This window comes from Peromyscus californicus, unplaced genomic scaffold (genome assembly GCF_007827085.1).
Source record: "Peromyscus californicus insignis strain IS unplaced genomic scaffold, ASM782708v3 Scaffold_6__1_contigs__length_162567912, whole genome shotgun sequence".
NCBI classification, from domain to species: domain Eukaryota; kingdom Metazoa; phylum Chordata; class Mammalia; order Rodentia; family Cricetidae; genus Peromyscus; species Peromyscus californicus.
In genome coordinates this window covers 10,106,412-10,130,020 of record NW_026294584.1, presented here as the reverse complement: position 1 = coordinate 10,130,020, position 23,609 = coordinate 10,106,412, and the positions used below count along the sequence as shown (strand labels likewise).

General features: G+C 37.8%; 1 protein-coding gene across 1 annotated transcript in view; it reads left to right on the top strand.

The window, feature by feature from the left end:
• The first annotated feature begins 1,807 nt into the window (after positions 1-1,807).
• Sema3a (semaphorin 3A) overlaps positions 1,808-23,609 on the top strand; it is a 479,305-nt gene continuing 457,503 nt past the window's right edge. Inside the window, exon 1 of the mRNA XM_052720980.1 lies at positions 1,808-2,183. The gene's annotated coding sequence lies outside the window, so the exon portion shown is untranslated. The remainder of the gene's footprint in view (positions 2,184-23,609) is intronic.

The following is a 23,609-nucleotide window of genomic DNA, read 5'->3' as shown; positions in this document are numbered from 1 at the left end:
AGGTGGTGGTGGTATTGGTAGTGTTGGTGGTGGTGGTAGTGGTGGTGGTGGTGCTTTTTGAGACATGATCTGATATTTGTAGTTAAGGCTGACCTTTAAATTGATATATAGACCCAGGTGGCCAAAAGCTGGTGGTAATTCTCCTGTGTCAGTCTTCATAGTGCTAGCATTATTGTCAGAAGCTACTACCCCTGCTTCGGTCAAACAACCTTTCTTTTTCTTTTCTTTTTCATTTCAAAGATTTATTAGGTATGCAGTGTTCTGACTGTGTGTATGCCTGCACACCAGAAGACGGCACCAGATCTCATTATATGATGGTTGTGAGCCACCATGTGGTTGCTAGGAATTGAACTCATGACCTCTGGGAAGAGAAGCCAGTGCTCTTAACCTCTGAGCTATCTCTCCAGTCCCCCAGCCTTTATTTTTCTATCCCATTTGTCTTTATACTAGCCTGGAGAAAACCAATCAGGGCCAATAAAGAGATATCAGCTTTAGTAACTTAGGTATAAGAAAGTATTTCAATAAATAATTCTTTGAGCTATTTTCTTAAATTAAAATAATGTATTATATTATGAGACAATTCTTAACTTTAGATGTCCTTAACTCTTGGTGGAACCCTATCACATCACTATACTGGATTGTATTTCAATGATGTGTTCAGACGTATAAGACTGGAGTAATGACTGTCTATTGGCATAGAAGGTTTGTTTTTCAAATTTCCTTGTGAAAAAAATTAATAATAACCATTCCAGTTTGTACAGGCTAAAAAAAAATTAGTCTATGTAGAAACTGGCCTGAGGATTCAAGACAGATTGAATTGAGTCCTGCTTTCAACCATAAGAGATGTGTGACCTTGAGTCACAAGCTCTCAGGGATACTTTCCCTGTGTGTGCTTTTAAAATAGGTTTATAGTATAATTGACCTCAGGATGTCCTAGCAGGACTCAAAGGAGATGATGTACAAAGTGTCTCACATATCAATTATCGTCACCATCATTACTATTAGGACTAGTTGTTACAAACCACTTAAATAAGAAAGTAGCTCTCACCGACACAGGGCCATAGACGAAATGATTCTGATTTTTAAATGCAAATCATTCTCATTCTGATTATTTAATGCATTTTATTGTCAAAAAGAATGACATGGAAAGGTCTGAAGTTTCCATGGGTTAAGTTACCTGATATAATGAGGAATATGCAGAAATACTCACAATGGCTACATTTTTTCCCCAAACAGTTGGCTTCAGCCACATTAAGAAAAAATGCTCAATTGCAGAGTGTCAATCTTCCTGACAGTGTAAATCTCCTTAAGGCAATTTAATTCAGATTAAAAAGATAACCTTGGCTTGTGTAGCCAGAATAAGGGATCTGTTTCAAATCTGTCACGTAAGCACTATCAATAACCCACTATGACCCATGATTGAGTAGTTTTAATTAAGTTCTCTTAGGATACTTCGAGAGGGATATTAATCCTTCGTTAATAGTTAAAAATGAATATTGCACATATCTCTATAACTTTTGGAGTTTGGACATCCTTCCCTTTTTTTTTTTTTAATCAAATTTATCGTTTTCCTCGCTGAAGAGCAATTCCAGTTGGGGAACTCCGGCTCCCAGGGGCTTTAACGCTACCCCACTTCCAGCACTATAAAACAGAGGCCTGCTGTTTTAATCACGCCTCTCTCTCTCTCAACGTTGTTTGCGCCCTGGTACAGCCCATCTGCCTTGAATCTAGTGCTCCGCTGGGGCTGCACACATCTGCCAGCCAGACTACCTTCGTACACAATTACTCAATCCACCGTAAGGCTCTTTAATAAGAAACAAGTGTGACAACGACAAGCCTCTTTTTTTTCTTCCCCTTTCTCTCTCTCCTCCTCCCTCTTAAACCACAGAGTCAAATAGCCCTAATAGAGATGAAGCTTGATAGATCCGCCCAGGTGTAGGTGAAATGGTAGAGCCTCCGGGGTAATAGATGCTGTGCTCACGCTCGCACGCTGAAGTTTAGTGCTCTGTCCTGACTGGCTCTCCAGCGGCACTGAGACCGGCTGCTCCTTGCCCAGTTACAACAAAGTCAACACGCTTCTGGCTGCTCACGTTTGTGCCTAATCCCGAGGGCAACCTGGAGCTAGGTGGGAGCCTCAGATCAGCCGTCGGACTCCAGCTCAAGGACAAAGGACAGCAGATGCAGTAAGTGGAGATTTGATCTTTTCTTCTTTTACTTGGGAATTAATTAAGGGTGTTTACTCTTAGAGAATCCTCTGAAGACCGAGCAAAAGTGAGCCAGCAAAAGAAGCCTGTGTGTTCTTAGCCCCGTGGGTTTGCCCAGTCGTCAATTCACACAGGATCCCAGCTCCTTTTGCAGTGTCTCTGGAACTGCCACTGAAGCTTAACTACTCCACAAGTGACTCCTCATTCAGAAGGTCTGTGGAGTGAAATGTGGTGCTAATAACAAAGCTAATTCGATCCTGTAGCCTGGCATATTAACTGCTATTTCTGGGTGAAATATCCTATATTACTGTCAAAAATGTTGGTAACAAGTGCACTGTGACAGTTCTCAGACAGAAGAAAGTCTTTAGGAAGCCATATCCTACTAGAAAATGGATTGCAACTTTCATGCCTGACTATATATAGAATTACATCCTTGATAGGGCAATATAAGGAATTTTCCCATAATATTTGCTTACCAAATTCTTCCTTGAGCGCTGACTCTCACTGAAGAAGTTATCCTAAAAACTAAAAGTGGTATTAGATTGTAGCTGCAATGACAATGATAATGCGATTTTAAAAGAAACAAACTCAAACCAAAGGTCATTTGTCTAATAGCCTAGGAAGAGATATTAAAAACAGATGTAGGAAATCTCAACTGTGACTTTTTGCTCTTTCATGCTTGGTTTAAAGCAGCCTCCACATTGCGTTTACTTTGCATTTACAACTTTGGATTCACCACTAAACTATGTTTGAACTTCAAGTTCAGATGCAATCTAAGTCAAGCCATGTTCCTTGAGCCCTGCTCTGAATTTTACTTGGCTACAGGGAATCTTTTTACTGCTATGCCATATATCTCGATTGTGTTAACAAGCTCACCGTGGTGGACTTTCAGGTGGAATGTCAGCCAATGTAAAAGAATGTGTTTGCTGTTCAAATGTGTGATACTCTGTGGAAGAAATAAACATAGAACATATATCCTGATGAAGATTCAAGTTGTAATAATTAATCCTTCAAATACTGCCACACGTGATCAGAAAACAAAGACTGTCATTACATCATTTTATTTATAGTTTCTTTAATTATTTTTAGTGTAGTTTTTGTGTATTTGAAGATACCATCTGGAAACTATTGTCATTTCATAAAACAACGTGCATGTATACAGTATATAAGAAAACACAGACAAAATGAAATTGTATTTTCTTAAATAATTCCCATTGGCCAATGTTTTGCTTTTGTTTTCTGACTATTATAGATGGACCTCATTGAAAATGATGATTTAAAAACCATGACAGTAGAGTCTTGATGGCTCCTTTGTGTATTTCCAGAAATGATTTAGCCTGGATAAAGTTGCTGCTATGAGAGGTTTAATTAATTACTTTTAGTTAAATATATTTCTTGAAGAATTGCATTTGACATTACTGATGGTAGAGTAAATGCAGTTTAAAAGTCATTCTTCATGGAATACTTCAACCAACAATTGTTGGCATTGAATAGCGGTCAATGTCTACCCCCTACAGGGAGAGAGTCTAATTTCACTGTGCCTTCCTCGGTATACGAATGCTACAGAGTACAGTTCACACATATGAATGCTGTAACTGTGTCAGTGATTCCAACAAGTGCCCCTTAATGAAAAGGTCAGCGCCATGATTAATAGGAAGCCTGTTTCAAAGGCTGCGCCTCACTTCAGCACTGCATTTAGGTTTGTGTCTTCATGATTTATTCATTTGCCTTTCAAAGTGTAATAAAAATGGAGGGGTCTATACTGCTCATTTTTAACACATTTGATTGTTATTTCAATATGATAACAAAATATCAGTTGGTATGTTTGCTTTAGGAAAGGAAAGAAAACTCAAGTGGAAATCCTATCAAGGCAATAATTGAGAGCACGTGGCTGCTGAATGAAAATTTCAGTCTTTATTGGAATAGTTAGACTACACATCCTTTGCTTGAGTTTCAGTTAATTTAATCAACTTTTAAGAGGCTATCTGGGGAAAGGTGGCAGGAGGGAGGACAGGTTTGATGTTTAAGCTCATTAAGACTAAATGCTAGCCCTGTGTTAACAGTACAGAAGCAACTCAAACACGTACTTTCCACACAGAGGTAAATTTCATTGAATTCTGTTCAGTGGAGTTAAACAGAATAATTCTAACTCTACTGATAATCTCAAAGAAGCAGTTATTGAAAATGTATAACAATGACTTTGTTGTACTTGTTCCAAATATGACCTATGCTTAAAAACATCAAGATTGTCTATCTTAACATTTTATTCTTTTTGACTGAAGTTACATTTTGATAATAAACGCTGAAATTTAAGCCATTTATAAATCACTTGGTACTTAAATATGAAATCCTATATTTTATTTTTGTATGTATATTTTAACCCTGTGGTTTTATTCCTACATGTTTTCAAACATAATTAGATTGTAATGTAATTAAGTAATGAAATAATGCAAACAATATGATAATTTATATGAGAATGTCTATAGTTTTGGAGAAAAAGTTTTTTTTTTATTTTTGAGAATCACCAATTACATCAAGTTATTTGTCTCTTAAAACTTTTTCTCTTTAAACCTAATCAATTTAATGTGTATAATTTAATAACACTGTTTTTACTTATGATCAAGGGTTTCAGACAGTGGGTGGAGCAAGTGTGGGAACAATACACAATTTTAAATATAGTGGTCACAAAAGAAGCTCATAATAGTCCCTCAAAGGAAAGGCAGTATAATCAACTCTGGGCAGTGGTCACAGAGTGTCCTAAATGCCCTATGTGTTACTAATGCCCACAGCTTGCTGCTCTGAATTTGGAACTTACCTCTACAGACAGGTATCAGTGAATAGTAGTAACTGCACCTACAATGTACTGAGCACCAGACTTGACACTTTGTATGTCGTCATTATAGCCCAATAAAGAATGCAATGTTCCTATTTCAATTCATAAATGTAAATGGAATGAGAGAAATTGTCCAGTTGTCCATAGCGTGTAAACTGTGGAATATGCATTCAGATTAGTTTTGCCTTGTGTCAGACTTTCAGTAGGCCTCCACTGAGGCCTATTCTGTAACAAGCCCCCTCCTTCTCTGGGCAAAGTGGTTCTGTCTCTGGCTACTATATTGAAACGACATAAATTTTAAAGGAGGTTCATAATGAAAGCTGTTACTCAGACAATCTTGTTTGAATGCCAAGCAGTGAGTATGATTTTACGCTGTTGCATCATCAGTGAGCCCTAAGACTCCATGCTACTTTTCAAGTTTTTATTATATACAAAGACAAAGTTAGAATTGTATCTCAGAAATCAGAGGAAGAAATAATTGTTCTGTAATTTCTCAGTTGCTAAGTATACATTCTTGTTAGTCGTGGGCTTGAGAAATTTGTCTCTGTAGGATATTTCCAGCCAGGCTAGAGGATCTGTCAGCGGGTAGACTAGTCACAACAGCAGCTCATTCCTGGTCATCAAAACACATTTCCACCTTCAAGACTGAAGAAAAAGAGTTGAGGATCACCATCAATGACTTTCAGGTCCTGCATATTTATTTTTTTAAATGCCAAAATTCAAAGTAAATTTTTCATTTATCTGCTAAAACACTTTCTTCCCAACATAGAAAGAATAGTACAGATTGTGTTCTTTTTTGAGAGAATGGAAATAAAATATTCATGATAAAAATCTCTTGTATTTCTTGATAGAATTTTAACTTTATGAGTCTATATACTATCTCTGAGATCAAAACAAAATAATCATGTTCAAAGAATTCTGTCTTATTTTCCTAAGTTCATATGATCATATCTTTTAAATTAGGGCATTGCTTACTCTATACCCGTAAGATATATTAAAGGTGGAGGAAATGAGCATAAGGAACTTAATTGAAAATCGAAGCAAATCTTACCCATTTTCCCTACAACACTGAATCACTGTAAGGGCTCTTTTAGCTTTCACATTTCCTTCAGTTTGACAAGAGTTATCTGATGAATATTTTTAAATATGATTGGCATGGAAGAAGCTATCGACTGTTCTCACATCTTTAACACAGGGAAGAAAACGTGATTTTTACAAATTAATCTCAAGATCCCGAAAGAATGAATGTATGCTGGTGATACCTGAAAGCTGTAAATACTTGAAGGACTGGCGATTACCTTAAAACAGTGGTCAAGATTTTCTCTATCACTATCTTGAGTTGGAGAGATCACTGGGTTCACTCCATGACGTTAATCTCAACCCCAAGAGCCCCTTTGGCTTTCCCAGGAAGCACTTCATGTTTATTTGTAGGAGGCTCTCATTTTCTATCCCTCCCCCATTTCTCTTCTATCCCTGTCCCCTCCCCTTCCCTTCTTCTCTTCCCTTTTCTCTCTTCTCTCCTCCTCTCTTCTCTTTCTTCTCTGCTCTGTCTCTCTCTTTCCTCCTCTTCTCTCCTCCCTTCCCCCCACTCATCCCCTCTCCTTCCCTCCCGTCCTTTCTTCTCTCAGCTCTTCTCTGTCTCATATCTCCTCTCTCCTCCCACCTTCCCTCCTCTCACGTTCTCTCATCTCTTTCCCTCTCCCCTCTTCTCCACTCATCTCCTTCTCTCTTCTTTCTCTTCCCTCTGCCTTCTTTCTCTTTACCCCATCCCATTCATAGCTTCTCCCTCCCCTTCCTTCCTCCTAACTCCACACCCCAATCTTTCCACTACATTAGAGGTGATTTTTCTGTTAGTTTCTTCTTTGTCATGTTTCAGAGAAATATTGTGAACAGTAACACCTAGACACTGGCTGCTGGACAGGTCCCCTGCCCTGATATGGGGGGTTCTCTTGTTTCTGCTCACTTCCACACTTTTATACATCATAGAGCCCAAAATAGTAACCACAGCAAACAGGTCAACTTATTGTGCATCCTTTGCATGGTGGACAGCAACCCTTGTTGCTGTATACAAAATTCCTATCCATATCTACAATCAACATCTAAATTTTTGGTTTTAACCCTGTTTCATACTAAATATTAGTTCATTGAAATATGCAACCCATTCACAAGCTTGACTTTGAACTTTTAAATTAAATTATATTCAAGAGCTCATTGTCATGACTATGTATTCAGAATAGATGTAGCAGAAGTACCCTGTATGTCAAAATTCAGAGAGACATCAAATTAGCAATCAACTTCTGTTTTATTATTAATCTTACAAACTTTATCTTTGGAAGGAAAGGAGAATTATCAGATTGCATTGCACTTCTATCAAAAATCTGATAAAGTGACCTTATTTATGGTGGCATATACACCTGAATTTCACACTAAGACAATGATTTTTCTGGAAAATAATGTTTTCAGTCATGTTGAAATCTGTTTTCCTTATATAAGTCAAATGCTACAAATTGTGCACTTAGTTTTGCATATTTAGTTATACTTAACTGAATTAACAAATTAAGATTCTGTGGAATAGTGAGCATGAAATCAAAACATTGTTCGTTGTTGAAAAAGTACAATCTTGCTTTCAGGATGAAAAGAATATCCTCATGGCATATGATCATATCAAAAAGATTTTGAGCTACAGAAAATTTTGGAATTTGGACTTTAGAACAAGGTATACTAATACAAGACTCTTGCAAGACATAATGAGTTTTAAATGTAGTATATGATTAAACAGTTGGCATAATTTATGTTGTATTACATAAAACAACAGTATTTTTCTCCTGTGTTTCAAATTTTAAGGATTTTTTTTTTTTTTTTTTTTTTTTTTTGGTTTTTCGAGACAGGGTTTCTCTGTGTAGCTTTGCGCCTTTCCTGGGACTCACTTAGTAGTCCAGGCTGGCCTCGAACTCACAGAGATCCGCCTGGCTCTGCCTCCCGAGTGCTGGGATTAAAGGCGTGCGCCACCACCGCCCGGCAAATTTTAAGGATTTTAACTCTGAAAATCTTACTTGAGCTCAGATTCTTTTCAAAGCATAAGTTTAAGTGAATAACTGTCTTCATCTAAAAAAAATCTTTCAAATCTTTTCCTACTTTAGAAGTTTGTGTATGATTCATGGTTGGTTGATAGTATTTGTTGATGACTTTCTTCTCTGCTCCAGTATTGAAAAAATTTCAAAGCCAACCAAATTTAACACAACACCCACTTTTTTACATCCTACAAGTGAGTCCCCAGGAGTGAAGTCTCAAACTGGTCCCAACATAACACCCACTCACAGTCAACACAGGCATAAGTTAAAGAAAAAATTTGGTAATACTGTAGACTATTTCTTAACATTTACATAAAATATTGGCTTATATATCTTTGCTCTCAACTATCCCATAAAACAGTTGGGTAAGATTTATGTTATACTGCTTAAATAATGAGGAAAGTATATTTCACCATGACTATAACTAGTTTCTTTAAATAGCATGACATTTTGAGTGATATGACCTTATGCACAAACATTCCCATTTTTATATAAAAGAATACACATGGATGAATATACAAACATTAACTTTCTAACTGAGTCTTTAGTAGGATACATTACTTATTTTTTTCTCATTATCTAGCAAAAATAGATTTTTCATTTTTGTTTTACACATGAGAACTCTTTTATTTCCATGGATTTTTGAATAATATTAAACCTGTAAAAGTATTTCCAAAGGACTAATTTAATATTGAGAGTAATAAACCTGTATAGACATATCAAGGTGTTCACATTTTACACCTATTGTGATAGGAACTTTTTATTATAGTTTATTAAGCTCTGTCAGAGTAGAGAGATCAGAGGGCTGAACGCTTCTGTTACATCATAACTTTAAAGAATGAGCTGTGTTAGTTTTACATTATCATGGCAAAATGCCTGAGAAACTCAAAGAAGGAAAAATTCATTCCAACTTATGGTTTTAGATTTCCTTCTAGAGTTATTTGTCCCATCGTTGAGGCTTGTGCTGTGGAAGATCCCCATGGGAGGGGCACAGGGGCAAACCTTCCTACCTGTGGGAAGCTTGCAGGCTGAGGAACAGAGAAAAGGAGTAATGGACACACAAAATAACGTATTTTATTGGCATATACCCGTGATCTACTTCTGTCAGTTAGACCCTTACTCTTAGAGTTCATTTGGCACTGAGTTCCTGGGCGAATTCATCCACTGACGAAGGGACAGCCCTCTCAAACCTATCAGTACCTGACCTCAAGACCACATTGTGTGTCAGGCAGTTAATTAATGAGTCATTGAGAGATGTTTCATGTTTAAACCTTAACAGGAACATATGCAATTTATGTATGTGTTCAATCTGGCTTGAAAGCATTAGTGTTGTTTTTGGATTTTCTATTTATATAACACAATGCTGTTTCTTTGGGAAAACATTCTACTTTGGGACTTCCAAGCAAGCTCAAAATGGCCTCATTTATCAGAAATGATATATTTCACACTAAACTTTATTATTACATCATGTTTTAAGATAAGCACACTAATTTAATTATTATGATAGTATAATGAAATTTTGCTTTTGGTGTATGGAAGTAAGCAAGGGACATTAGGGATGTATTTTTAAAGTTCTCCATTTGGCAATATTTCTACTACATATTCCAGAATAATGACTTTGAACATCAACATATTTTTATTTCGATTAAATACTATGGCAGATTACAATATTTTTTGGTTTTATTTTATTTTACTTTTGTGTTTTTGTCATCTTCTACAAATTCTGATGTGTAGCGATCCTCCTACTTTACCTACAAAGTGATGATGTCTTAATTAGGGTTTCTATCGCTGTGAAAACACACCATGACCACAGGAACTCTTATAAAGGAAAGTGTTTAATTGGGACTGGGTTACAGTTCAGAAGTTTAGTCCATTATTGTCATGGTGGGAAACGTGATGGTATTTAGACAGAAATGGTGCTGGAGAGGTAGCTGAGACTTCTACATCTGAGTGTCCAGGCAGCATGAAGAGAGAGTAACTTAGGACTGGCTTGAGCATCTGAAACCTCAAAGCCCACTCCCCAGTGACACACTTTTTCCAACAAGCTTACTTATACTCCAAAACAGCCACATCTCCCAGTAGTCCTACTTCCTATGACCCTATGGGGACCGTTTTCATTCAAACTGTCACAGGTGGGTTTACAGGAATGATCAATTATACACAGTTCTGTAGAGTCATATCACAAGCTCTGATAGGAAGAATCTGCTCATCAAAGAATTTGGTTTTTGGATCACTCTGTCTTCCAGCAGTTTTTCATACTTATGTTAATCATTTGCTATTCTCTGTTGCTGTTGGAACACTGGATTTTTGTATTATTTAACTGGCAAGTTTAAGAAATAGTACAGCTATAAGGGGTATCACATGGAGGTCAGAATTCTAGGTCAAAAAGAGGATGTTGAGAATAATATTATAAACTCTTTGAAAATATTGTTTGGAAATTATGAACATAATTTTAGATTATTACAAAACTCACATGATAGCATTAGTGTGCTTTGGCAGTGACCTAAACAACCAAACCCACAAACACTAGATTTAAAACCTCATTTTTTAGCAATATGAAATGTTTTGTAACAATAGAGACACAATTTCTAAGTTTCCTGAAAGTTTCAAGTTAATGGAATTGACCGTTTACCGTGTCTACTCAGAGAGTGACAGCCCAAGGGAAAAGCACAGAGCAGTAGCAGGCCATGGCCGGCCTCTGGGTTCTAGTTCCTCCAGCGCAGGGACAAGCAGACAGAGCCAAAGCCTCCTTCTCTAGAAATACGGACATGTATTGTAACAAGGGAACCTATTCAAGGAAACCCTTCCTGGGACTCCCACCAAATATTTACTCTTCTCCTTATCTTGATTCACTTATAGCAGGTCAAGGGTCACTTTTTGTCAATGGTAAATTTTCCTAAGAAATATTCAACTTTATAGTTTTTATAAAATTTCAAAAGTACTAAATCAAGATAGTCACGAAAATATCAGACTATAACAAAGAAGGACGCAATTAAGCAGCAACATTAGTTGCACTTTTACACTCAGGCCATAGTTAGCTTGACACATCTGGAAAGAAGGAAACGTTAATTGAGGAATTGCCTCCATTGGCTAGCCTGTGGACATGTCTGTGTGGCATTTTATCAATGGTTTATTGACATAGGAAGGCCCAGCCCACTGTGGATTGTGTATCTCTGGGCTCATAAGAAAGTAGCTGAGCTAGCCTGGGAATGTGAGCCAGTAGGCAGCGTTCCTCTGTTGGTTTCCAGTTGCAGTTTCTGTCTTGAGTTCCTGCTCTGATTCTGTGAGTGATAAACTGTTACCTGGAAGAATACCGTGAAATATACCGTCTTCACCTGAGTTGTCTGTGCCCATTATGTTTTTCACAGCAGCAGAGATGCAATAACACCAAAAGCATAACTTTAGCGTTTTCACTTATAAAATCATTTGAGATAAATGATGAAATATAGTTTGTCTTTTAATTTTAAAAATGTGTCTAAATATGACTTCAGTTATATTGACCCAAAAGATGAAATAAAGCAAGTTAGGAACAAAATTTGACCAGAAGATATATTAATTTCATAAAGATGTGTGCTAATTACTCATATCTAATAGTGCATTCTAATGATGAAGTTAGTGTCATGAAATAATTTATAAACTATTCTGGAGGATAATTAGGTATTTTTTATTTGAATATTGAGAAATGGAGGCATTGATTCTTTCAGTTTCTTGTACTCCCTTCTGTTAAATGCTTATTACAAGTAAAGGAATTAAAATGCATTTCTTGTACTTTAAATGGATAATAATTTGCTTTACTCTATTAAAGGCAATCTTTATTCTGTCAGCATATAGTCACCATAAGAAAATGGAGATGATGCAGTGTAATTATCTCAATAGAGGGAACTTAATTTATCTTGATTTTTGTGTAATAAGAGGAAAGATATTAAATGATCTCAAACATTATTTAAAGAAATAGAAGAATTTATTAAAATGCTTTCCATTGTTATTTTGCTACCAAAGCTATAAATCTCCAGAAAATTTGTCAGAGATGTATAAAATTCCCACTCACTCTTTTGTCTCTGATACACTGTGTTTTATTTAGCAGAGACTGGATTTCAGACTCAATACCGGCTGTCTTCACCAGGATGAATAACACACTCAAGGCATTGTGAAATTTATGTCTGTCTTTCTCAAAGGCTCCTCACCCTACTCCATAAGAGCTTTGAGATAATGTTTATCTTTCACTGAGTTTGATCCCAACCTGTGAGGCACAGGCCATTAATAATGGAGACACATTCAAAAGAGGTGAGACTAAGGAGCGCTTGGAAGCCTGTTAGATCCATGAAAATTAGGTGGTCATGAGTATGTCCTCAGTGCCTGAGCCCATGCTCCTGTGGATTTTCTCTCCTGGCAATGTGGAGGGCAAAGCCATATAAAGAACTTAACTTTTCCTAAGCAAATACTAAGTGTCGTGAAATTTTCTTCAGCTACACTCTCACCTCTCTCCACACGTGTCTCAATCCGGGGGCTATCCCCTCCACTTTTATCATCAGTCTCTGAAGTCTTTTTTTCCTGGCTTTTGGTGTTTCCAACATTGAACTTCTGCCAATACCAGGGCATCCACTCAGAAAGTCCCATACTTTTAAATGAATTTATTACTTGTCTCATTTCTCTCTTTTCCATTAATTCCATAGTCAAAAGGTCATTCTGTTAGCACTCAGTCTCTGCTAGGTACTGGAAGGGAAGCCAGTTAAACACAATGCAGGATGTGGAAAAATACTGTGATGGGACATCGTTTTTTTCTTTTTTGAGACAGGGTTTCTCTGTGTTGCTTTGTGCCTTTCCTGGAACTCACTCTGTAGTCCAGGCTAGCCTCGGTCTGCCTGCCTCTGCCTCCCGAGTGCTGGGATTAAAGGCATGTGCCACCACCATCTGGCAATGGGACATCATTTAATAAATGGATTTCTAACACTTTTTCGAGATTTACATTTAAGTAAGAAGATCCTTTTAACCCAGAATAATTTGATTTTTAATAATGGTTTAACTCAGTTGCACTAAAAAATTCTTAGAAGTGAGAGTCTGTCGATGTAATTCTAAACGGTCTTATTAAATAAGAAACACAGAGCCAAATAAAGAGTTAAAAGCCCAGAGATCAGAGCAGTAGTCAAGAGCTAAGACCGCCTTATCTTACGACTGCTGTCTTTCCCCTCAGAGACCTTCTTCCTGTGTCCTGTCTTTTTATTGCCTTTCTGTTCTGCCTTCTCATTGGTTCTAAACCCAACCACATGACTTCCTCATCACTGCCTGCCTATACAGACCTCCAGGTCTCTGCAGTTGGTACTGGGATTAAAGGCATGTGTCACCATGCTGGCTGTGTCCTTGAATACACAGAGACTTTGCCTGTCATGTGATCAGATTAAGGGCATGTGCTACCACTACCAGACTTCTGCTTAATGGCTTGCTCTTAGCTCTGATCCCCAGGCAACTTCATTTATTAACATACAAATAAAATCACATTTCAACACAAATAAAATATCACCATAAGAGTCAATCCCAGAGCTGAATGCCACTGGATTCCCCTACCCGTGATCTCTGCCCCAGGCAGTTCCAGGTCCAGTAAGGAATTGCTTTCTGCCAAGTGCTCTGCCTCCCAAGAGAGATATGTCCCCTAAAAGTCTCTGGTAATTTTTGCTTCCCATTCCAAAATAGATTTGTCTCTTTTACACTGTAAATATTTTGAATCTAAGTGTGCTGGTCAGATGACATTTTTTTTTCTCCTCAGATTGACACAAACTAGAGTGGCCTGAAAAGAGGAGCCCTCAATTAAGACAATGCTTCCAATAAGGTAGTGCATTCTCCTTTCCAGCTGACATTAGTTGCCTGTAGTCCATTGTCTAGGGGTGGACCTTCTGGGAGGAAGAGAGCTAGCCTCTCCCAGGGAGGAGGCCCCTTATTGGTTGTCCAGTGCGGAGTGGCCATGTAACCATACACACACAAGTAACAAAAACTGAACTCAGCAGGTTGTATGTATGTCTGAGTGTGTACACACACACACACACACACACACACACACACACACACACACACACCAATAATAATCGAGGGAAAAGCCTATTAACTTGAGAGGAGGGTGATATTTGAGGGCTGAAGGAAGGGTACAAGGAGGAAAGAAAGTAGAAAGTATAAGTATAAAGTATTTTATTTCACTTAAACATAAGTTAAAAAAAAAGCAGCAACAATGAAGAAAACGCTTCCATCGGCTTGACCTGTAAGGCTTTTTTTTAATGGATGACTGATGTTCTAAGTCCCAGACCACTGCGAGAGCAAACGGGTAGGCATGCTTTCTCCATAGTCTTTGCTTTAGTTCCCACCTTCAGGTTCCTGCCTGACTTCCCTTTTGGATGGACTGTAAATGAAAGGCTTACGAAAAACCTTTTCTTCCCAAATTGCTTTTGTTCATTCATGCTTGTCATAGCTACGGAAAGCAAACCAGGACAGTAAGCAACAGGACAACCTTAGCAAATGAAACCGCACCCAGCACAGTTCTCCAATTCACTTAGAACTTGGTGCTTCGCTCGTCAGTGCTCCTCCATTGCAGGCTTTCCTGTGCAGCCCATCACCCCCAGGTCCTGCAGCCCAGTACCCCAGGTCCTCCGGCCCAGTACCCCAGGTCCTACAGCCCATCACCCCAGGTCCTCCGCCCAGTACCCCAGGTTCTCTGCAGCCCAGTACCCCAGGCCCTCTGGCCCAGTACGCTTTCCTTTTGAAATTGATCATAAAGTAGGGAAGAGTAAAAAAATTAAGAGAGGCACACAAAGCTCCCAGGCTGGAAAAGAAAGTCTTCCACCTGTGAAGCTCTCGTTCCCAGGGACTTCAGCAGAGATGGACATTTGTCTTGCTTTATCAAATCCCACCCACATAATTAATCATGTGGTCAACTGGGGGCTGGGGAAAGTTTGCTTTGGATTACTGCTGGGTGCCCAAATCTTTTCACTAGTCCAAACCTTGAAACTTTGCCTAGTCTCAGAACATTTACATTGACTTCAAAGTTACCCCACTAATTGAGTTTTTCTTTGGCTGCCTGAATTGTTGTCATGACTTTCAATTCATCATGAGCCTTTTTGTTTGAAAAGGGGCATTGTGCATTCCTACTGAGTGTTTTGTTTATTAGTATTATTGTTCAATTACTATAGAAGTAGCACACAATATATATTTAAGTGTCATCAATGATTCATGCTTATTTTGCTCAGGATTGTATACATTTTTAAAAGAATGAAATATAGCTCTTTGGAAAGCATTTACTCTAAGGTTTATTTAAATATCCTTCTTCACTCCATGAAATCTAGCATGAGATTATCTTTCTATGTTCTGGGTTTAATAACATGTCATACCTGTGTGATTTATTTCATAGATTCCTGGTCCTGATATATTTCATACCTACTTGTAATCTCAATTAGATGTTAATCGTTCTGAATGCAGTCTAAGTCACTTCTGTCTCTTTTTGTGCATCACAGGAATGGCCAAGTAGATGTTCAATAAATGTTTCTGGACTGAAAATTGACATTCGTACCCTATAAAATCAGGTTGAAGGGTTTTTCATTTGAATCCCGATCTTCCATTTGCTGTTTAATTGACTATCAGCTGCAACTGACTGATAGATGTGAGAAGGTTTTCTTTAGGTGAACTGGCAGCTTTGTAAATACAGCACTTAACCTTAAGCACTCAGCCATTAACCTTAATCACTGTCCATTAACCTTAGAGTACCCCAGGTTTCTCTCCTTACAATCCCCCAAAACAGACCCCACTCAAAGTGTTTTTGTAACATGAAAAAGACTCGCAGTGGAATGATTTTTATTGTTCTGAGAGTGGCCATAAAAAGGGCATTTCCAACAGAACATTTGAGTCCATTTCATTTTGTAGCTACTAATTAATTTTCCATATGTCCAGACAGAGATAAGGAGTAGAAAAATTATTTGAGGAGTATATTAAGAAGTGTTTGACTAGAGAACAAGTAGAGAGTTCTTTCTAATCACCATTTTATACATGAGGTTGTTAATCACAAGAGAACCTTACCACTTTGCATAACCCCACAAATTCATGAAACATAAAGAACATTTTCCTATAGCTAGTGCTAAAAATCATGCTTAACATTAATTCCAGGCATAACAATGCTAGTTATTTTAAGAGTAGACTATTTGAAATAATCTCAATTGAATGTTAATTTATAAAAGAGAAAGGATAATGAAATTTTCTTTAAGCATGGCACTTTAGAATTATTCTTATAAGTATTCTTGTCTTGTAACCAACATCATGGAACTAATAATAGACCATTTTCATAATCCTTTAAAATCTGCATTATCTATTTTTCTCAATATCTGTTTTATAAAACCATAAATAATTGTCATTGAAATCAAAAGTTGTTCATAATTAATATATTCAAATGTATTGTGCATTTATTCCATACCATAGATTGTTTGCCAAGTCTACATCTTCTACCTGTGATGTAGTAAAGTAGCATTACTAAGTTACAAAAGCTTTCTCTGTAATTTTATGTGCAATTATATTTCATGACCTCAGTCTTTGGGGTGAAAACAGAAAGTCAGTGAAGTTCCCATTGTATTCTGAATATAATAGATCTTAGGGTGAGGTGGGAGGGTGGCTGCGGTGGAGGAGGGAGAGAGAACACCTTGCGGTATTCAGGAAAGAAACTCAATACTAATGGACTGATTATTTTTAGATTTGCCAAAGTGCTCAGTTTGCTCCAAGTTCCATAGGGAGCTGACACTAGAAGGTGTGAGCCAACTGTGGGCAGAGAGGGGTCTCTCTTGCAACTGATGTCAAGGTACATTTTAACAAATGTGAAATCTCCCTCAACAAACTGGTGTAATGTGAGTACTCCTACCAGAAGTATGTAACCTCAACACTGGGCTGCTTAACTGTTCATTTGGAATTTTGTAGTCACCTAAGGAGGGAAGGAGGAAGACGATAATTAGGGGGAGCTTGGCATGAGAAGTCGCAGACTCAATGAGTTCCTTTGGGGCAAGTAGCATGTCAGTATTGACCATATGCGTTGAGAATTGATCTAATTGCAGCAATTGGAAAATGCTGTCCTATCCTTTTTTCACTCTTTGGCATTTTTGCCATTTAGACTTGTAATGTCCTTGGAAATGCGTAGAGCCTAAAACCATTTTGCTTTTTATTTATAAATTTTATATAGTTAAACATGTGTGCATGTGGAACAGTAGTCTAGACATATCAATATACATTGGCTTTGTTTGTTTGTTTGTTTGTTTTTTTCACAAAGTCGTGAGAAATATATCCAAGTTCAGAATGTGAGTAACAAGTGGAAATTAATCTCTGCTCATTTTTCTTTGATGCTTTCTCAAATATTTTTACTTAATTGAAACTCAGTGAGGAACCAGATGCTTCAACACAATTTTATGTCATTTCCATTGTTAAGTCATTCATGTGAACACACTAAAGGGGATTCTTAGTCATATTTACAGCTGTATGGTAGACACTGTTCCATGATGACTTTTACTTGCATAGGGACATTGAGAATTAGATAAGTATTTGTTAATACAAATGTTAATAAATATTTTGACAGAGTTTAGATCCTTAAAATCTGACCATATTTTAATTATCTATTTGTTTTCCCTTCAGAGCCTGTAATACTTGTAATTATAGCCCTGTCAGTGAGTCATAAAACTTGACACAGTGATAGCGTATTAAAAGCGAAATAAGCTGGGAGGTGGTGGCACACGCCTTCTTTAATCCCAGCACTGGGGAGGCAGAGGCAGGCAGATCTCTGTGAGTTTGAGGCCAGCCTGATCTACAAAGTGAGTTCCAGTAAAGGCACAAAGCTACACAGAGAAACCCTGTCTCGAAAAACCAAAAAAAAAAAAAAAAAAAAAAAAAAAAAAAGCGAAATAAACTGTTGATATTCTACCAGCTAGTATCTTTCCTTGGGCTCTCACCTACAGTTCTTAGTCTGGATAAATAAAATATATGTCTTTTCCTAGCCCTGTGTTTCTTCCTCTTTTATTCTGTCCCATTTTGTGTACTCATTAATATTTAATATTTATTAGCTAGCTCAATTGTAAAATAGCCAAACCACATACCCATGATTGATCACAGAATTTATTTGTATCTTTTAACTCTGGATGTCTAGAAAGTGTTAAGCACTGAAACTTAAAGAAATTCCCTTTGTCCCCTTATACAGTTTTACTTCTGTTTTTATTATATATGTGTGCTATAATTTATATATATATTATATAATTTAGAACATTATATATATAATTCAAATCTAGGAACAACAAAGAGAATACATGCAATATTTGTCTGGTTGTATTAATTTGCTTAACATGATGACCTCTAGTTGAATCTGTTTTCCTGAAAATAATATAACTCCATTCTTTATTGCTGAAGAGTACTACCACATTCCCTCCCCATACCTCTGACGTTGGATATCTAGGTTGGTTCTACAGCTTAGCTATTGTGTATAGCGTTACAATGAACATTGACGTGGAAGTATCTTTGTGATATGTTGACTTAGAGTCCTTGAGAAAATACCTGGGAGTATTATAGGTCAGGAAATGATCAGAAGAGGGTAGTATGAGAAGGAATATGATCAACATGCAGTGCAATATGAATGAAAGCTTCAGGGAAAAAGCTACAGAATTTGAATAACAGCAAATCTGGCTCTACTTGTACATTTTACCTCATGCATTTTATTTGATTCATGTGGAAAATAAATATAAAGCTTACAAGAACAAACACACCCCATAAAATTAATGTTTAAGCATTGCAGAGAACCACAGAGTTTAAGAGTATTCTGTAAGTAGAAGTGAGAAAGTTAGGCTATCTCCCTTTCATCCAGGAAGAGATCAGTTACCATGCCACACGTAATCAGTAGTTCCTTAAGTAAATCCACATCCTTGTGCATGCCATAAATCAGTTAACAAAATATTGCTTGGAACAAATTACTTAGAAAATAATTGGGAAACTAGACCAATATAGATAGCTTCACTTTAAAAATGAACCATGGGTTGCACATCACATGGCTTTTCCTCCCCACAAACTGCCCTTGGAGTTCATTCTGATCTGATTTTATTTGTGTGAGTCAGGTCAGAGTGTCAAGAGCAACTCAATAAAGTCCATTCTGGCATCTGCACGCCTGCCTTTCTCACTTGAGCTTTTCCTCAGATGTTAAGGAAAAAAATGTAAGAAAATGATATGTTTCATATGAGTTTTTAAGCCATAGAACAGCAAGCCAACAAACTGCCACCACCCCAAACCCAATGACAAGAAACAGTGTAACCACTCACCACATTCACACACACCCTCACACCAAGTGGACAAACACATACACAAGCAGCCCTAAGGATAAAAAAAAGAAAAAAAGCCACCCACTACAAAAACAGATTCTAGCAATTAACTAAAGTAGAGATTTAAGATTGAGTGTATGTACTGAGTGAAAGAAAGGAAGGGAGGGAGGAAAAGAAAGATGAAAAGGGAGGTTGGAAGGGAAAGAAAGAAAGCACATGTACCTTCCAGGGTGTTAGAGGAACGGTACCCCCATCCACCCCCAGGACTCCTGAGACCCAGGACTCCTGAGGGCAAGGGGCAGAACTCTGGCGCCTCTAGTCCATCAGAGACCTTCAATAAGAAAAAATGATGTCACAGATGTTTAATTGTTTTTTTCCTCATCCTCTCAATTTCCTTCTCTGTTCTCATATCTGCAACATTCTCTTTTATTCATTTCTTAGAAACCACTAACATTTATTGAATCTGCCTGAGCCTCTAAAAGAGAACGAGTATCCTAACCCAACATAAACGTCGACTCCTCATGGTCCTTTGTACATATTCTCCATCCTTGCTGTGGATGGTGCGTCTTTTTTTCCCAGGGTAGTACATGGTGTAGGCATCGTCACCTGCACTTGCAGTCTCTGGGGACCTGCCAGTGAATAGTGGCTATTAATTAACATTTTACGATGTGTTTCTCACTCTTCAGAGGAAACACACTATATAAATGCCAAACAGTAATAATTCACCTCTGTGCTCCCCTTTGGATTCTGAGTTTACTCCCTCTCACCGTCCTGAGGGGGAAAGAGGCAGCCTTTTCTTAGTACCCCTACCTAGAGGATAAAGTGTCAAGTGCAAAAGCAGCTTCTAGGAAGAATGGTTGCCAATGTTGCCGGGCACAAAAGAAAAGAGCAGTCTTTGGCGGAGCTGGCTGAGGCAGGAATTCACCCACCAGAACTCCCTGCAACCGGGGATCAAAGCAGAGATGTGCCCCCCACCCCCACCCCGGACAATTCCTGGGACTGTGCCAGTCCTCCCACAGTCACAGAAAGAGCCTGCACCCTGAGAAGGCCTAGTCTGGGTTCACTGTTCTAACACTCTTGCGGAGCTCTAGTCTTGGGTTTACTTTCTCATTAATACCATTTGCAATGTAAGTCCTGTCTGAGCTTCTGATCTCTTTCTACTTGAAACACTGTGAAGGGCGATTGTTCTGCTCAGAGAAGTGGCGATTGCTATTTTATATTCTCTAACCATTTTGGTTTGTAGTAATATATCATATCCAGAGACACCAGAAAGAAGCTGTCCTGTTCCAAGGCCAAGAGATAAGGAGTGGGTGAGTCAAGTTACTCCTCCTTCCTGATAGAGAGGAAGACACAGGGCAATGCAGGGGCCTGAGGTAACCTTGGTTTCTAGCAATTTCCTGGATGCATTTCAGACATCTGGTCATTCCTTCAACAACGTATGAAAAAAATTACATCCATATTATCTGCCTCCATGTGGCAGGGTTAACATTTGGCTTTTCTACTTTTTCTCCCCACTTAAAATTTTCTCTTAGGGCCAATATTTTCTATCATTTTCACAATTGAAAGGTTTCTAACTATTGTGTGAAATTTGTTTCATAGTTTCCTCCCATCCTGACATTTATGTCCAACAGCTTGAACAGAAATAAATCCATTATGTTATACTTGGTTCAGAATATAGAATTTTGATGTTTTCCAGCGCTTGTTCCTGTATATGATTTTGGCCATTAGTAGTTATAATTATGGAAAATAATAAAGTTGTTAGACGAAGATTCATGGTGAAAACTTTTACAGACTAGAAGGGAAGGAAACTGCTACTTGGGGATTCACCTAGAGTTGTACTCACATAGCTTTCTATCTGCTTTCATCTCAGTAGTTCTCTGCATAAAACCTATGTGACGGCTCAACGCAATCCAGAGCTACTGGAAGTTGGCTAATGGCGACCTGTTCCGTTCCCAGGTTCCAAGTAGCACAGGCAGTGCACAATCCAATTCCTATGCTGTGCCTACTCTCCCTGGCACTACCATTCTACCCTGAGAGTACCAGGAACATTTATCGTCTGCCCTCATGGACAGACAGTGGTCTTTCTTTAATACCAACATTTCATTGCACGTAGGATTTAACTATTTAATCATAACCTTCAGAAATGGTTTCCTGTTGTACCCTTGCTTCATTAGACTGAACATTCCAGTGATATGAGGTGGTGCAATTGTCATAATAATGTCTAAAGGGGAGAACTTAAGAGCAAGTTTACATTTTGCACATGAAAAGCTACATTCAGCAGAAAACTTTTATTTACCTCTAAGGGCAATTTGAACTCAGGCAGCCACAGGACATTGTGAGTGGAAGACAAGAGCATATTCACAAAGCCTGGCAGGTGTGCTGAGAAAGGTATCCAAGGGAAAGTCAGGCAGAAAAGTGGAGCAAGCAGGCTCCCGACAAGAGAAAATGGAAACCCCATTAGCATGTTTAGCTTAGTTTCTAAAATTAAGATTTTTTTTAAACATCTACATCTATATCTCAACTTCTTGCCCCAAGCCTACATCTTGTGAAAGCCATTCCTTAAAGACAGTCTGTGATAGCATGGCACTGTGGAGCATTAAAACTCAAGCTCTGCCTTATCGTTCTGTTCCAACCTTTCCTTTTTACTTAAAAAAAAAAACCAAAAAACAAAAAAACACTTATATATGTGGTCACACACATACACCCACCTATTCCTTCTTTTCTATTGTGGCCATATATTAATATTTTATTATGCACTGGACACTTAATTTGAGGTAAGTAATCCCAGGAGCTACTTACTACTGTTCATTGAGTTGGCCTTTTAAAACTCTATTAAATTAAATTTAGTCTGCTGATCAGGGGCAGGTCAGTTCAATTAATAATGATCCTGAGCATTAACATCACATATTAAGGGGAAAATTGGAGAGTCAGGTGATGTGGAGGTTGGCTGATCCTAAATGTGATCTTTACAATTATAAGTAGCAAATTTTTATTGGAACGAGGGATCTAAAAAAAGATCTCCCGAGTCAGCCTCATGTATAAAAGCATGTTTCCCTAGAAACAAGGAAAAAAAGAAAAACATACACACACTAGAAATATGGCTGGCTTTGACTACCTCTTTTTGGTTGGGGGATTGGGGACTTTGTTTGACTCTAGCAATTCCAGGTCGAGATTTCATAACGCTTTTGTTTCCCTCTCTCCCACGAGGATGAAAAGCCATTGGGATGGGTTGCTAGCACAATTTCTATTTTTATCCTTCAAAAGACAGGAATTATTGTCCTATAACCAAGCTTTACTTTTTAACGTTATTCTATCTTTCAATGTCTTTTGACTTTTCCTGCACACCGTATTTGTTTTTTGCCATGGAAAAATGAGATGCCTTACATTAATGAACACTTCAAATGTTACCTTTAAAATCTTGCCCTGAAAAACTCTATCAAAAATCCTTCTTCAGGGATTTCTTTGTACCCTTTTAAAGCTTTAAGCATCTCTATAATAAAGGAGAACTAAATGTGATGACTCGGGAAATTTTTCTGTCTTTTAAAGTGATATTGTGTCAAGTAGTCACTGATGACTAAGAGGAAATACCATTGAGAAGAAACAACAGTGCAATTTAATATGTTTGCCTTCAAGGCCACTCATAAATATTAATACTTTATGACTCCAGACAGACAAGAACAATCACAAGTGATAGTAGAAAATGATTTAAACTTCAGGTCTTCTTGGCTAGAGAAAACTGGTTTTATTTTCTTTATTATTCTCTCTCTCTCTCTCTCTCTCTCTCTCTCTCTCTCTCTCTCTCTCTCTCTGTATGTGTGTGTGTGTGTGTGTGTGTGTGTGTGTGTGTGTGTGTGTGTGTGTGTATTGTTGGCTGTGAACTTCCAAGTGTTCGCTGTATTACATGATTCAAACACCACAGATGCTCATCTTGTCTTTTCATGTGCTTATTGGCCTGCTGAATAAGTAGGTCTATGTCTTTCCCCTCCTTCTCCTCAACTTTACTGGTTGCAAGCCAGTAGAGAATCAGAATCTATTTTTCCCTCTGACCCAAATAATTTTATATGTGAAATCCAATTATAAAAAAGATGTCAAGGGTAGTCTACAAGGAGAAAGAATTGAAATCATAGGCAACCTAATGAGTGGATAGGGACAAGGTTAGGAAGGGCCTATTTTTATTCCTAGACTGCTCTTTCTT